Below are 12,459 nucleotides of genomic sequence, written 5' to 3'. Positions count from 1 at the left end.
CACCCAGCCTGGACCCACTGCCTGGATGGGAACAGCACAGGGAAACCAGGACAGAGGCTGCCTTCCCACATTCACCATTGTGCATCTGACTCTTTTTCCAAAACCACCACCACTGATCCTCACCTCCCCTCTGGATATTTCACCAGGAGACAAATGTAGGTGACACGGAGCGGGACAAGTGTGGTGGAGAGTGAGCAGAGCTGTGGTGGGAGACACCCACGTGAGCACACAGCTCATGAGAGCAGCTCCCTACAAAGGCAGCACTTTTTCAGCTGTTGGCTTAGTTGAGTTACAACTCCCCTGTTTTTACCCAAACCGATGACATCAGTTGCTCAGGGACTTCTGATGTTCCTCTGGCATTTTTCTTCACAAACTATGTAAGTCATTTTTGAAAAAGGTACAAAAGAGTGTGTGTAAATTGTTTGGGAACACAATTCCCAGCAGGAGCATGTATGAAGCTGAATGTCACTAAGAGTGAGAAGAAACCGACTTGTGTAAGTACCCCACAAAACCAAACACTTAAGCACAGTGGGGTCTAAGAAAATATGATGAAAATACAGTCAAGTCTTGACTCTGCTTGATTTTGCCCTCCCCTCTCCAATGCAGTAAGGCTTTCCAATGTCAAAAGAAACAGTCTTGGTCTATGCCTTGCTTCTCCCCCTGCCTAAGGGGAATGAATGACTTTCCCCCTTGCCATGGTTTTATGTAACTTCTTTGTATCATGGCAGTCTGCAGCAAGCATCTGTATGCAAATGTATTACCCTTCTGACTGCAACCAAGAGCTCACCTGATGTTCCCAAGCAATGTGTGAAGTCAGTCTGAACATTGCAGCTATTATTTTCCATTAACTTCCATCCCTTGTTTTCAGAATTCACCTGGAAGCAGAGGTATAACCTCTGGGTGCTTCCTTTTCAAACAAGCTAACACTGAGGCTTAGTTTTGAAYTAAAAATTTGGTTCACTGTCTTCTTGAAATATTTTTTTAAAATTAAGAGGACACTGCTCTCCAATGCACACCACCAGTGCCCAATTGTAAGCAAATAGAAATGCAAAATCAGGTCCTCCTTTATGCTTTCTCCTTTTGAAACTCAGGTTTAAGTGAAAAATCATCTCAGGGGCAAAAGTGCAATGACACAATTGCCCGGTTCCAGGGGCTGAAGAAAAGTTCAACTTTACTTCTGAAGGCCATGAGATCTCAACAGCCTCCATGAAGGTCGTTACAATTTCTGTTGGAATGTTCTGTGGCTAATGAAGGATTGCAAGAGTGTGTTAAGTCAAGCAGCAGGTTGACTGAAGGCCAYCAGGACCCTGAAGCTGTGTAGGTTCTCTAGGCAGCCCCTCATCTGGTGGCTGTCCTCTGTGCTACCCTACGGCTGCAAAATAGAATACTCCACAGTAGAAGCTCCAGGTGGGACAAGACCACACAAAACCTCTGCTAAGAGCCAGAGGAGGCCATGAAAGGCAGGTTTGGGTCTCACCCACTGTTCTGGGGCCAGTGGGGCCAAATGGGCAGTGAAGTTCAGGCAGGAGACGTGGCAGGAGCAATGTTTCTCATTATTGCCACATGATGTTGTTTAGGATGTGGCTTCCAGGGCTGGCAAAGGCAGGGCTGCAGATTYTTTGGTTTCTCTGGAGTGCTTTCAAACCTTTGTGTTGCTGCAGGAGCTAGGCTATGTGTGTTTTCCTTTCAGTGGCTTAGAGATAGATTTTTTTTCCAAAATGGGGCGAAACTGAGGTTGACTCAGTTTCCACTTGTTTTTAGTTTTTCTTTTTTTTTTTTTTCCTATTTTTTTGAGGGCTGAATGGAAGCATTATTATGAAAATGAAACATTTTCTTTAGGATTTGACTTTCTATGGTTAATTGGATGCAATTGTAATTCAAGAACACTGCAAAATAACCACTGATATAACTTAAATGTTCTTTTAAAGAGTTATTTCAAATAGAAAAATGCATTCCAATAATATTCTTCCAGCCTGACAAAGAAAGCTAAAACTTCCCGAAACACTATGTTTTAGTATCTTTAAAAAAATAAAACATGCTCTCATGGCAAAAATATGCTTACGAAACAGTGTGTTCTAATCAAAAYTATGTTTCATGGGACAAAACAGAGCTGATTTGTAGTAGCTGGGGGAGTGTGCTGAGGGCTGGTCTGGCACGCCGAGCTCTCTCCTTGCAGCTGAGACSAGACACAAGTCAATAAGGGTAGAAGAAGCCTGCTGCAGAAGAACATCAAGTCTAATTTTTTTAAGGGTAGGATTAAAGCACAAAACCAGAAAGCCTAAACTTCGTTGTGGTAACACCTAAAGCATGATTTCCTTTTTGCTAAATGCTGCAAAAAAGGGGAGGAAATCCTAAGACCACCATAAGCAAAGTGACCCAGAGCTTGTGGGGCTTTTTCCCCGTCCCTGGCAAGTTGTCTCACTGGCCTGCAGAGGGCGAGTTTGCCATGTGGAGATGTGTCATTTTGCTGGCGAGACGGGGAAAAGCCCTGCATCCTTTCAGTTGTCTGAAAGACAAATTCTGTCGGAGAATGATACCTGAGAGTTAACCCTTCGTCCTGCCTCACACTTCTCCCGCAATGTTTCATTTTGCTGCGTGACCAGCTGTTCACCAGGCATGAGGACACTGCCCCAAAGATTGGAATATATCAATACTCAGCTGATCATTAAACATTACTATTTGTGATGGAAGTGGGATCTTTACTACCCACTGCAGCAGCTGCCAGAGTCCACAGCACGGAATTATTAAGTCTTCTCTTCCAGGAGGTGAAGCAACAGCACATGCGGATAATCTGATCATTATCTGGTCCCCCCCACAGTCTTTAGTAACACACAGACACCAATCTTAATTTGATACCCATATTGACTGACTCYGAAGGTCACAGTGACTTGCAACGTTACTGATCCCTGTGCCGCAATGAGTTAAACTCTCAAAAGAGTTCAAAAATTTTGAGTCTGTGCCCTACTGAATCACCACATATTTCTAAGAAAATATGTTTTCCATATCTGKTTTTTTCAAAATCCATGTTTGTGTTTTAAAGTCATCCCAGATTCCTTCACCAATTCACAAAGAAAGAACTACGAATACTTCACAAAAGTAAAAACAAGATTTTACAAAGGCTACTTTTAATAGACAAAGGAATGTATGTTTCTCTCTGACGGTCCACATGGAAACTTTGCTAAGCTCCTCCTGTGACACGTGCATTTCCTATTGCTGGCTTCCCTCTCTTCCTTTCCACTTTCCTACTTTTCCCCTTACATTTCTGTCTTGTTTAAGGGCTACAAAATGGAACATGAATAGCGTTTCCAAGAAACATAGAGAACTTACTCTCTGGGTCAAATTTTCCAGTTACTATTCAATAGACTTCTGAGCCTTCCCAAGAGCCTCATGAGAAAGAATTTCTTTCCAACATGCAGCTGCTCATTAATTCCTGGGAAAACCCCGAAAACGGAGTTTTCAGTTCTTAGTAATCTTTCCATTCTGAAGTTTCACTGCTATTTTGTTCAAGAAAGCACTCATTACAAAACAGACAATTAAAAAAAAAACCACATCTTGAGTGCCATTTTGATAAGCTGCACAGATGCATGCATATACTGCATTTGAGCAACAAACCTCAAATTTAGTGGCAATTGGGTGTACAAAGAGCTAAAATATTGGGGGGAGTGGGGGAGTAATTTCTACCCCTGCTGTGGTCTAGGGGTTGAAATGCCACTCACTCATACTTGGATATCTTGGGATTTTTCCCTCTGCCACCAYCCCAGCTGCAGTTCTGCCTCTTCAGAGCAAACGGTGGATTTGGCAGTGCTGGGTTAATGGTTGAACTCAACGATCTTAAAGGCCCTTGCCAACTGGAATGATTCTCTCATACTGTTGTCATGTGTGGATGGAAGCATTTCCATTGCACCTCCTGGCCAGGACAAACTAATGCCTGATTTTCTAACACTTCAAATGTGGTGTTGGAGAGTTTCTTTTATTCCCGCAGTTTTGGTGACACTATGATTCCACAATTCTATGTTGTGCCTGCAGTGGGCTCAGTGCCTGAACACAAACCAACAGCAAAGTGGCTTTGCCTAATTTGAGCCCTTGCACTTTGTAGGTTCTGCCTCTTTCTTTCYATTTTCCATAGTTGACAAGGTCTGGATGGTATTTTGCTGAGATCAACAATCAAATCCTCCAWGGTTTAATTCAAGGCCCTTTTGACATTCATTGATGGTGTCTCCACAGCGATTTTYTGGGTGTTGTTCTGCTGCAGGCATAGATCAAAGCGCTCTCTCTGACTCCCCAGTGCTTCCCACTCAGTGTGCATTCCCCAGCCACCACAGCCAGTCGGAAACCTTTCCAATAGACTGCTTTATCACTTATAAACCTTATCATTCAGCACTGTGGGTAGATCTGTGAGTGAACAGCTTGCTAGTAGTAAATGGTGATAAGAAAGATGCCCTTTGGCAAAGGCAGATGGAATTCTGCCCAGCAGTAGCTCCCTTAATCTCGGGCAGCTCGGGATGCCCCTCTTACAAATGTGGGCCTATACAGCAAACACTGTATATGGGCCTATACAGCAAACACTGTATATGTATGCACAATGTTTGCTTGCCTCCTGACAGAAGTTACAGTCTTCTTTGCTATTCTCATCATTTAGTAGTGAGTGAGACAGGTTTCTTTGTAGGGATGGCTTTGCTTCCCACAATCTTAAAGGGGTCACAAAATAGCAATAAAATGAAGGCAATGGGAAATCATGGTTTCCATCCATAACATGCACAAAACATAAAAGTCAAAATTTTGTAGAAAAGTCATTCACCCTATTAAACAGTGAGAMCTAAAATCTGTACAATTACTCTTACGACTAATTTCTGAAAGGAAACGAGAGGCAAAATAAAAGCATTATTCAATTTGATGGAAACAAAGAGAATTAATTACTTTTTATTACTGTTTGCCAAACACATGATTCATTTAAACACTGAGAGCTGCACATGATGTCACTGGCTCTAGGAACATCTTTGTCTCTTCTGGCAGTCACTAGTGTTGTTGGTATGTACAACAGGTCTTCTAAAAATAATCATGTTCAAATCAGAGCTGCAAAACCCCTGATGAAGTGATTCTCTGTGGTGTTCTGCCTCATCTCTCCACACACTTGTCAAAGACAGATTTTGCCTCACCTTCTYCTAAACTGTTTTACCCATCTTTAATGGTATAGACCATCAATTCAATTACTGTATTGAAGTATGTAAGTTCAGGAAGGAGATCCAAGATGTCTTTGTTTTTTAGTTTAAAGGGAAGTGGTAAAATGGAAGTGACAAGATAAGCATCTTGTGTGTCCTTACTATCAACATTTCAGCATTCCCAGCTTTGCTCCTTGCAATTATCTGCTGCACATTTCTCAAATATTATTTGATGCTACTCCACCGGTTTTCAAAATTGTTTAGCAAAAAATGTTGTGTGCAGACTGGACCTGAGCAGCTGAAGGTAGCTCTGTGGGTCATGGGAGTGCAAGTTGCAAAAGCCAATAACTGACCAGGAGGATGTATTTCCACTGAAGGGTGCTCGAGCAGCAAATCAGACCATTAAAAAGCTAAAGCCAGACACTGATTCTTATGTAAGAGTGAACTAATTGTTATTTCTTCCTGGAAATCAGTCCACCAAAGCTGTTTTTTTGTTTCATTACAAATGACCTTTTGTGAGGACCCTTGACAGCAACTGTGAGGTTTTTAAGTAGTGTTTATTATCACTGCATAAGCTTGATGGCAAAGACCAACATTAGCTTTCTCCCCCGGGAATACGAGAGGTATYGCCAGGGACATACCATCATTGCTGTGGGAAATACAACACCTTGCTAATCTGGCATTTGTTTCATGCTAAAACCCGCACTGTGAACTCTGATCACCCCCTGTAGTAACCACATAGCAGTACTCAAAAATACAGCCAGGGCACTCAAAAGAACCGCCAGTGGTTTTCCACACAGAGTAAGTCCCAGTCACGGTCATGAATACTGTGTGCACTGTGAAAGCTGAATGCTCCCTAGAAAAGTACTTCCAAGAGTCCTCTCCTCTTAATTTTATTTTCCTTCTTTTTTCTTTTCTGAAGCACTGGGTGAATCTGAGAAAGTTCTCAGCAAGGTGTCCATCTTCCTGGTATCTGACCATTTGACTCTCAGCTTGATGTAGGAGCTAGGCTTGCAACTTTKCTGTGAGCAATTATTGATCCCGTGATATGCAGGGGGGAAATTCTACCTTGTTTTGCACAATATCCAATGCACCAGCAGGTTTTTTTCTACCAGATGAAAGGCTGAACCTACTTTAATTCTACTTTCARGTCTTTCATGTTTACTTTCCCTGACTGTTCAGATCTGAAGTAAAACTGTGACTATACCTTTGTATTTAAGACCTGGCCTGCTGTAATGTAAAATCCCCGCCTCTGTTTTTTGTAACACAAGCAAAGAAATGCTATGTGAGAGACAGAGAAGCCATATATAATATATTTTATGAGATCCAGTTGGTTCCTTCAACTGGGTGTTTCTGGCTAGGAGAAGTGCTAGATCTTCCCAGCACTGTTTCTCCTGGATCAGTAGCTCTGTGTTGCACCTTGGAAGGCTCCAAGACTTGGAGTTTCAGAGATRGGCTCTGAAACTGGAGAGAGAAACCACCTTTTTTCTTGAGTGAAGGCCTGAGTGACAGATTTTCACACTGGAGGAAAATCATCTCTTCTTGAGTGATTCATAAACCCCACAGGGGGTAGGACAGGATGAAACAAAGAACTGAAAATTATTGAGAGGCATGAAGAACACTCAGCCCATTCCATTGACTTCTGTGAGATCAAATCTGAGCTTTCTTTGCTGAAAATTATTTCATTTATGCAAACTAACCTGTTSCCCACATATAAAGAAACATTAAATTCAAAGTCTGCAATTCTCAGCAGACTTTATACAGGGCATTTATGCTGCCATCAAAATACAAAAAGCTGTGTCTGAGACAAGACAGTGTAGTTAAAAGAATTGCAGCTGGAATTATTTACACAATCATTCTTTAGAATTCTAAATGGTTTCATCACATGTAACCATTATGGGGTAAACTGTAACTGAGCGTGGCAGAGAATCAGGCGCCCTACAAGGCATGCCCGCAACTGTAATGGTCGAATGTAAATTCTAAGTATTACTTATGTATTTTGGTGGGTTGATTTGCATCTACATGTGGATTATGCCTACAGACAATTTTTCATCAACCATTTCCCATCAACATCTAATAAGACAATGATTGCACTTTCACAACCATATGAAAAAAATACTTTGCATAGATCAGGAAAGATAATAATTATTATAAAGCTTACTTGACTGTGTTCAGAAATTTAGCAACTGCTCGTGGAGGATTKACAGTGATGAAATGTCATGTGAAGGAAATGATAAAAATAAGACAATTGGAGTTTTTGAGAAGAAAATTTTTGAAAAATATGTTTTTGATAAATAAGAAAACATAGGATTAATACCTGTTGCAGAAGCAATACAAATGTGCAGGGCTATCACAATGGCTCCCTGAATAATTACAGCAAATTAAATTCTATCATTTTCTTTAATTCATACACAGCTAAAATAAAATTTCTCAGTTAAAAAAAAAAACAAACTGGTGTTTTGTTGACAAAAGAGCTACACTTAAAATGGAAAAAAGGATCAAACAGCTGACTGAGAAAATACTATTTTTGTATCTAATTATGCAGCAAACCATGAAAATACCAAAATGTTGCTGCTGTTTTTCAATGTTACACTTCTCTCTTCAATGTGATTATTCTAAGATGGGAAAGAACAGTGTCAGAAATACCTGAAATATGAAAAAGGAAAATTAAATTATTTCAATTTTGACCATGTACCAGTTGGTGATAATATTAGGGACATTTATCTGCAAATTAACACAAAATGAGAATGACATTTTCCCTCCAGTATTCGTCATGTGGTATAACCTGTAACCTGACAAAGTAAGCCAGAAGAAAGTAATAATTTGATCCTAGATGTTGCAATCAAAGTTTCTTSCCTTCCAGAGGAATTTAAAAACATGATACTCTAGCTGATATCCTAATCCCATGTAAATGCTGAGGCATGTCTGTACTGATGGCTGTTGCTATAACCTTGCAGTTCCAAGAAGCTTCACTCGCTCTTGCTGTCAAAYCCAGTTTTAGGTTTTCATAAAACTCCTTATTTTTCATTCAGGCTGTGAGTTTGAAAAAAGTATAGGGAATAAACACACAGMAAGCTACGGTCAAAACCAACCTCCTTGGGAGCACATTACCTGTTGCAGAGTTCATCACTCCAAAGCCTGGAACTTACAGAAAGAGAATTTGCTGATCTAACTTAAGCTCAGTACTCCTCTATGTATGCATTATAAAATAGTATTTAATTAGAGAAACTTCACATCTGTGCTCCTACAAAACTCATCCTTATTCCATGTGTGAAATGAATGTCTGCTTCTGAGTGGGTAAATGTACCTTCTTCTCTTTACACCAAATCATGTCATTACATTAGGGATTTTTTTTTTTTTTTTACTTAAAACATTATTGTTAGCAAAATATACTGCACAGACTATGGGAACCTAAGGGAACTAGGTTATGTTCTTCAGAGCTAAGACCATGTATTTACATGCAAATAATGTATTTTAAAACCCATAAAGATAACTCTACCTGTTTCTTGCATATTAGGATACTACTTGAGACAACCGAAATGAGAGTCCTTTCAGAGAAGCCCTAATGCAGAAGAAATCAAAGATCAGGAGAAGGTTTACCTTATTTATTCTCAACTAGGACCAAACGTGAAATCATAGTAGACAGGCAGAGAACATCCAAGTTAAGCCCTATGCTTAATCAGCAGATATTTGAGCTACCAGATTTGCTAGGCAGGATACCTTTCCAGCTGGGGATAAGGAAGAACAGGRGATGGCACAAGTAAGGAGTTAATAATCTCCAATCTTGTCTGTCATCTCTCCCTGTGAAATTTCAAAGTTCAGTTATAAGCCAGGAAAGTAAACATCATCAGCATGATTTTAAGGGCTTTCAGCATACCCCTCATGGTCATTCAATTAGATAAGGAAAAACCAAACAAACAGAAAAAAGCCATCTAGAAAACACTTCMCTTTGTCAGCTGAATAACAAACACGTTTTACAGAGCTGCAGCTCGACCTAAGGTAGATTCATGGATCTCTCTCCTGCTCTACTTAATTCCATACCATTGGTTACTGATCTGTAAAAGCTACTGACCTTTTTCCTGAGGACACCCTTGTCCCTGCCTTAGAAACCCTTCCTGCTGATAATGTTCAAGTGTCTTTCCCATAGAACATTTGACATATAATTTTGCTATTTTTCATACCGAGGGCGCTACCATATAATTTATCTTCCCCTGCTGTTTCCAGCATTGTCATTTACAGCCTTAAGCCTTCTTTTCTGATGCAGCTGGAGGATGGCAGCTGAGTGCAAAGCCTTTCTGCAGAGGTTTGCATGGGTAATGTCGATTTTCCAGGCAGCTGCAGTGCTGTGCAGCAAGCTTTAGAGCTCCTTTTTATAGATGCTCTTATCAGTATGCTTTGACTCCCAGGGCCACAGTCATACCGAGAATAATCAAAATGCTGGCAGTTCCCAGACTACACGTGGATGTAACTTGTCCTAACAGCTAGTAACCTTCATAGACATGAAGCTGTGAAGCCTTTAGGGAATAGTGGAAATTATATTTTTAAAATACATTTCTGTCCTTGCTATGCAGTCTGTTCTAAAGTTCAGTGAATTCTGATGGAACAATTCACGTGAACAGGTTTAATCAGGCCTGCAGACTGCAATTATGWAAGCATGATGCAATTTTCTGGGACAAAAACATGGAACAAGTTCAGCATTTCATTACATTTCATTATGRATTGAGAGCCTTAATCCATCTATATGTAGGTGAGGATTGACTAAACTTGGTAGATAGCTGGTTGTAACAGGAGTTAAAGGTGTCTGGATGGGATGGTTGCATTCCTTATCCTTGTTAGCTGGATGAGCTGTCTAGTCCTGGAACACATGATGTCTAGGTTAGAATATGCAGATACACACACACACACACACATATATACACACAAACACATATATTTACTTCTAACTGGATATTTCTATTGCCCAATCTACTTAACCTTAACTGTTTTACCCAAGTATGGAGCAGCAGATTTATTTCAGGTCGTGGGAAAGTAGCTCAAGCCAAATGATGCAGAATAGAGCTCCAACAAAGCAGGGTACACTTGTGTGGTGTGGTTAACTAAGTATAGACACCAAGATGAGTGGATGTCTGGAAAATCACATGAGCTGGGGAAGTCACGTATGCTGTAGGAATTTCACCCCTTACTTAGGACACTACAGCATCTAGTCAGTAGTGAGAATTATCTTTTTATCTCCTTTCCAGTTCTGTTGCATTCATATTTTTTTTTAAACAGGTGTTATTAAACAATTTTGTGAGCAGTTAGGGTTTTCTTCCAAAGTTTGAGCTCCTGTCTGGATCTGAAAAAACAGAGCTGCTCCCTTTCCTGGTGTTCCTCACTCGTCTTTCTTAAGAACAGATTCACCCATGCTGTTACGAAAATGTTAGGCACACTATATTCATGCACACCAATATTCACACCAATATTCTTATTCTTTCTCAGTCCTACAGTGCCTTCCTTTCCCCTTACAAATTCTATTCCTTGGCCTCTCTGAAACCAGGAAAAAAACACCAAAAAACTTCAGTGAAAAATCCCAGACACATTTATGATATACAAAACAATACATATATTTCTTCCATAGATGAAAAATCTTTATGGTCTCCACGGGGAGTCAAAGAAACACTTCCAGCACAAATATTATTAAGCAGTTTCTCCTGATGCTCCTTCCCCACTTCTGGCCTTAAGAGTAACAACWGCTATGGGGTGGTATGTGAGGACCTGGAGCACATTTCAGCGTTGCTGATTCATCAAAATAGGTGACATAGCGCACATTTCACAGCCTTAGGAAGCATAAAGCCACKCCAGAATAATTCCTGATAAGGCTGAGAATCATCCTGTTATTGTTATTTAACAACTGCTCTGCAGACAAAAGAAGGGCAGCCTTGCTCACGAAAATGCAGTGTATGAGACAAGCAAAGCTCTGAATGCCTCAGCCTGTGAAACACTCATCCCCTGTCTTCATCTGCCTTTGCGGGGAAAYATCTAAATGCCTACCCTTAAAGGGAAGTCACTATTTTAAGCACTTACTATGGCAGCAAAGCGATGAGAATTTCTGCCAAACACATTCACCATAACATAAAAAAAAATTGGAATAAGGTTCGGATGCAAAAAGGGGGTGTGGGAGAAGTTACATAAACTACATTCCTTTTACCAGGTGGCAGGTAGGATGGCTGTGAGCTTCACTCATCTGAGYGTCAACTAAGCCTGCCCTTTTGTGCTCTGCCGCTGTCACCAGCTCCTTCAGAACTAAAGGATCAAAAGTAAATAGCATCCTTTYCTGCTCATCATACCAACGAGCACAGTYTTCAGATTTGAGTGTTTATGCATTMGTTTCTTTGAATGCCTTTAAAAGCAACAYGATATCATCTGCCCAGAAGAGAGCAGCATTGATAGCCTGGGAAGGACAACCAAGGTATTATCTCCTGCCAGACAGTGGGCTGGCTCATWTTATCCGACAAAACACGGGGATCCAATTACTGTGCTGAAATAGAGGTATTCTTTCTATTAATCAGTTAATAACCTAAGTATTCTTAATGGAGCCTTTGTATGTAACAGGCAAAAATCTGAGTCAGCCCCAGAGTTGTGTTTGTGTTAGAGCCACAGAAACTGTACATAACCTTTGAGGCTYGAGTAAAAGCACACTGTGCTATAGACAAGACTACCCTTGATGCACTGCAGATGTACCTTAATTAATCACAGAAACGATCTGCTGTTTGCAGGGAACTTTCGATGGATCCATTTTAAAGGGCATATGCACCAAAGAGCCTGATGCTGTCAGATGAGGTATAACTGTTACCCAACCAGCCTGTGGCTTCAGGATTTAGAGCAGAAGAGGATATTCTGCTTAACTGAGGCTTCCTTCTTTTCTTCCGTGGGACAACATCGGCTCCTATTCACACCTCTGCCAAGGGTTTTGTGTGGCTGGGCAGAGCTGTTCTCTGAGCGTGCCTCTGCCTACGCTCCGCCAAGGCAGCGCTGGCAGCAGGTCAAGCTGGGCTTGGCACGGCCCCGGCCGGCTCTCCCCGAGCTGGGCTGGCTGGAATCAGCCTCCGGCTCTGCCAGCACCCGAGCGTGCTCGTGATGCCGCACAGTAATTCGAGCAGGACCGCACTCACTCCTCMAGGAGAAGCCCTATGCCCGGTGAAGCACAGAATTCTCCGCCCCTCACCCCCCAACCCAAGTAATAATTACGTTTTGCTGAACAATCACGAATTTTCGCAGCACTGCAATGGCGGTGAAACCAAGTACAAGTATCTTTTTTTTT

This window comes from Malurus melanocephalus, unplaced genomic scaffold, assembly GCF_030028575.1.
Source record: "Malurus melanocephalus ecotype Western Australia unplaced genomic scaffold, MMel_1.1 scaffold_1, whole genome shotgun sequence".
Taxonomy (NCBI): Eukaryota; Metazoa; Chordata; class Aves; order Passeriformes; family Maluridae; genus Malurus; species Malurus melanocephalus.
The sequence above is the reverse complement of the archived record's forward strand: the minus strand, read 5'-3'. Positions refer to the sequence as shown.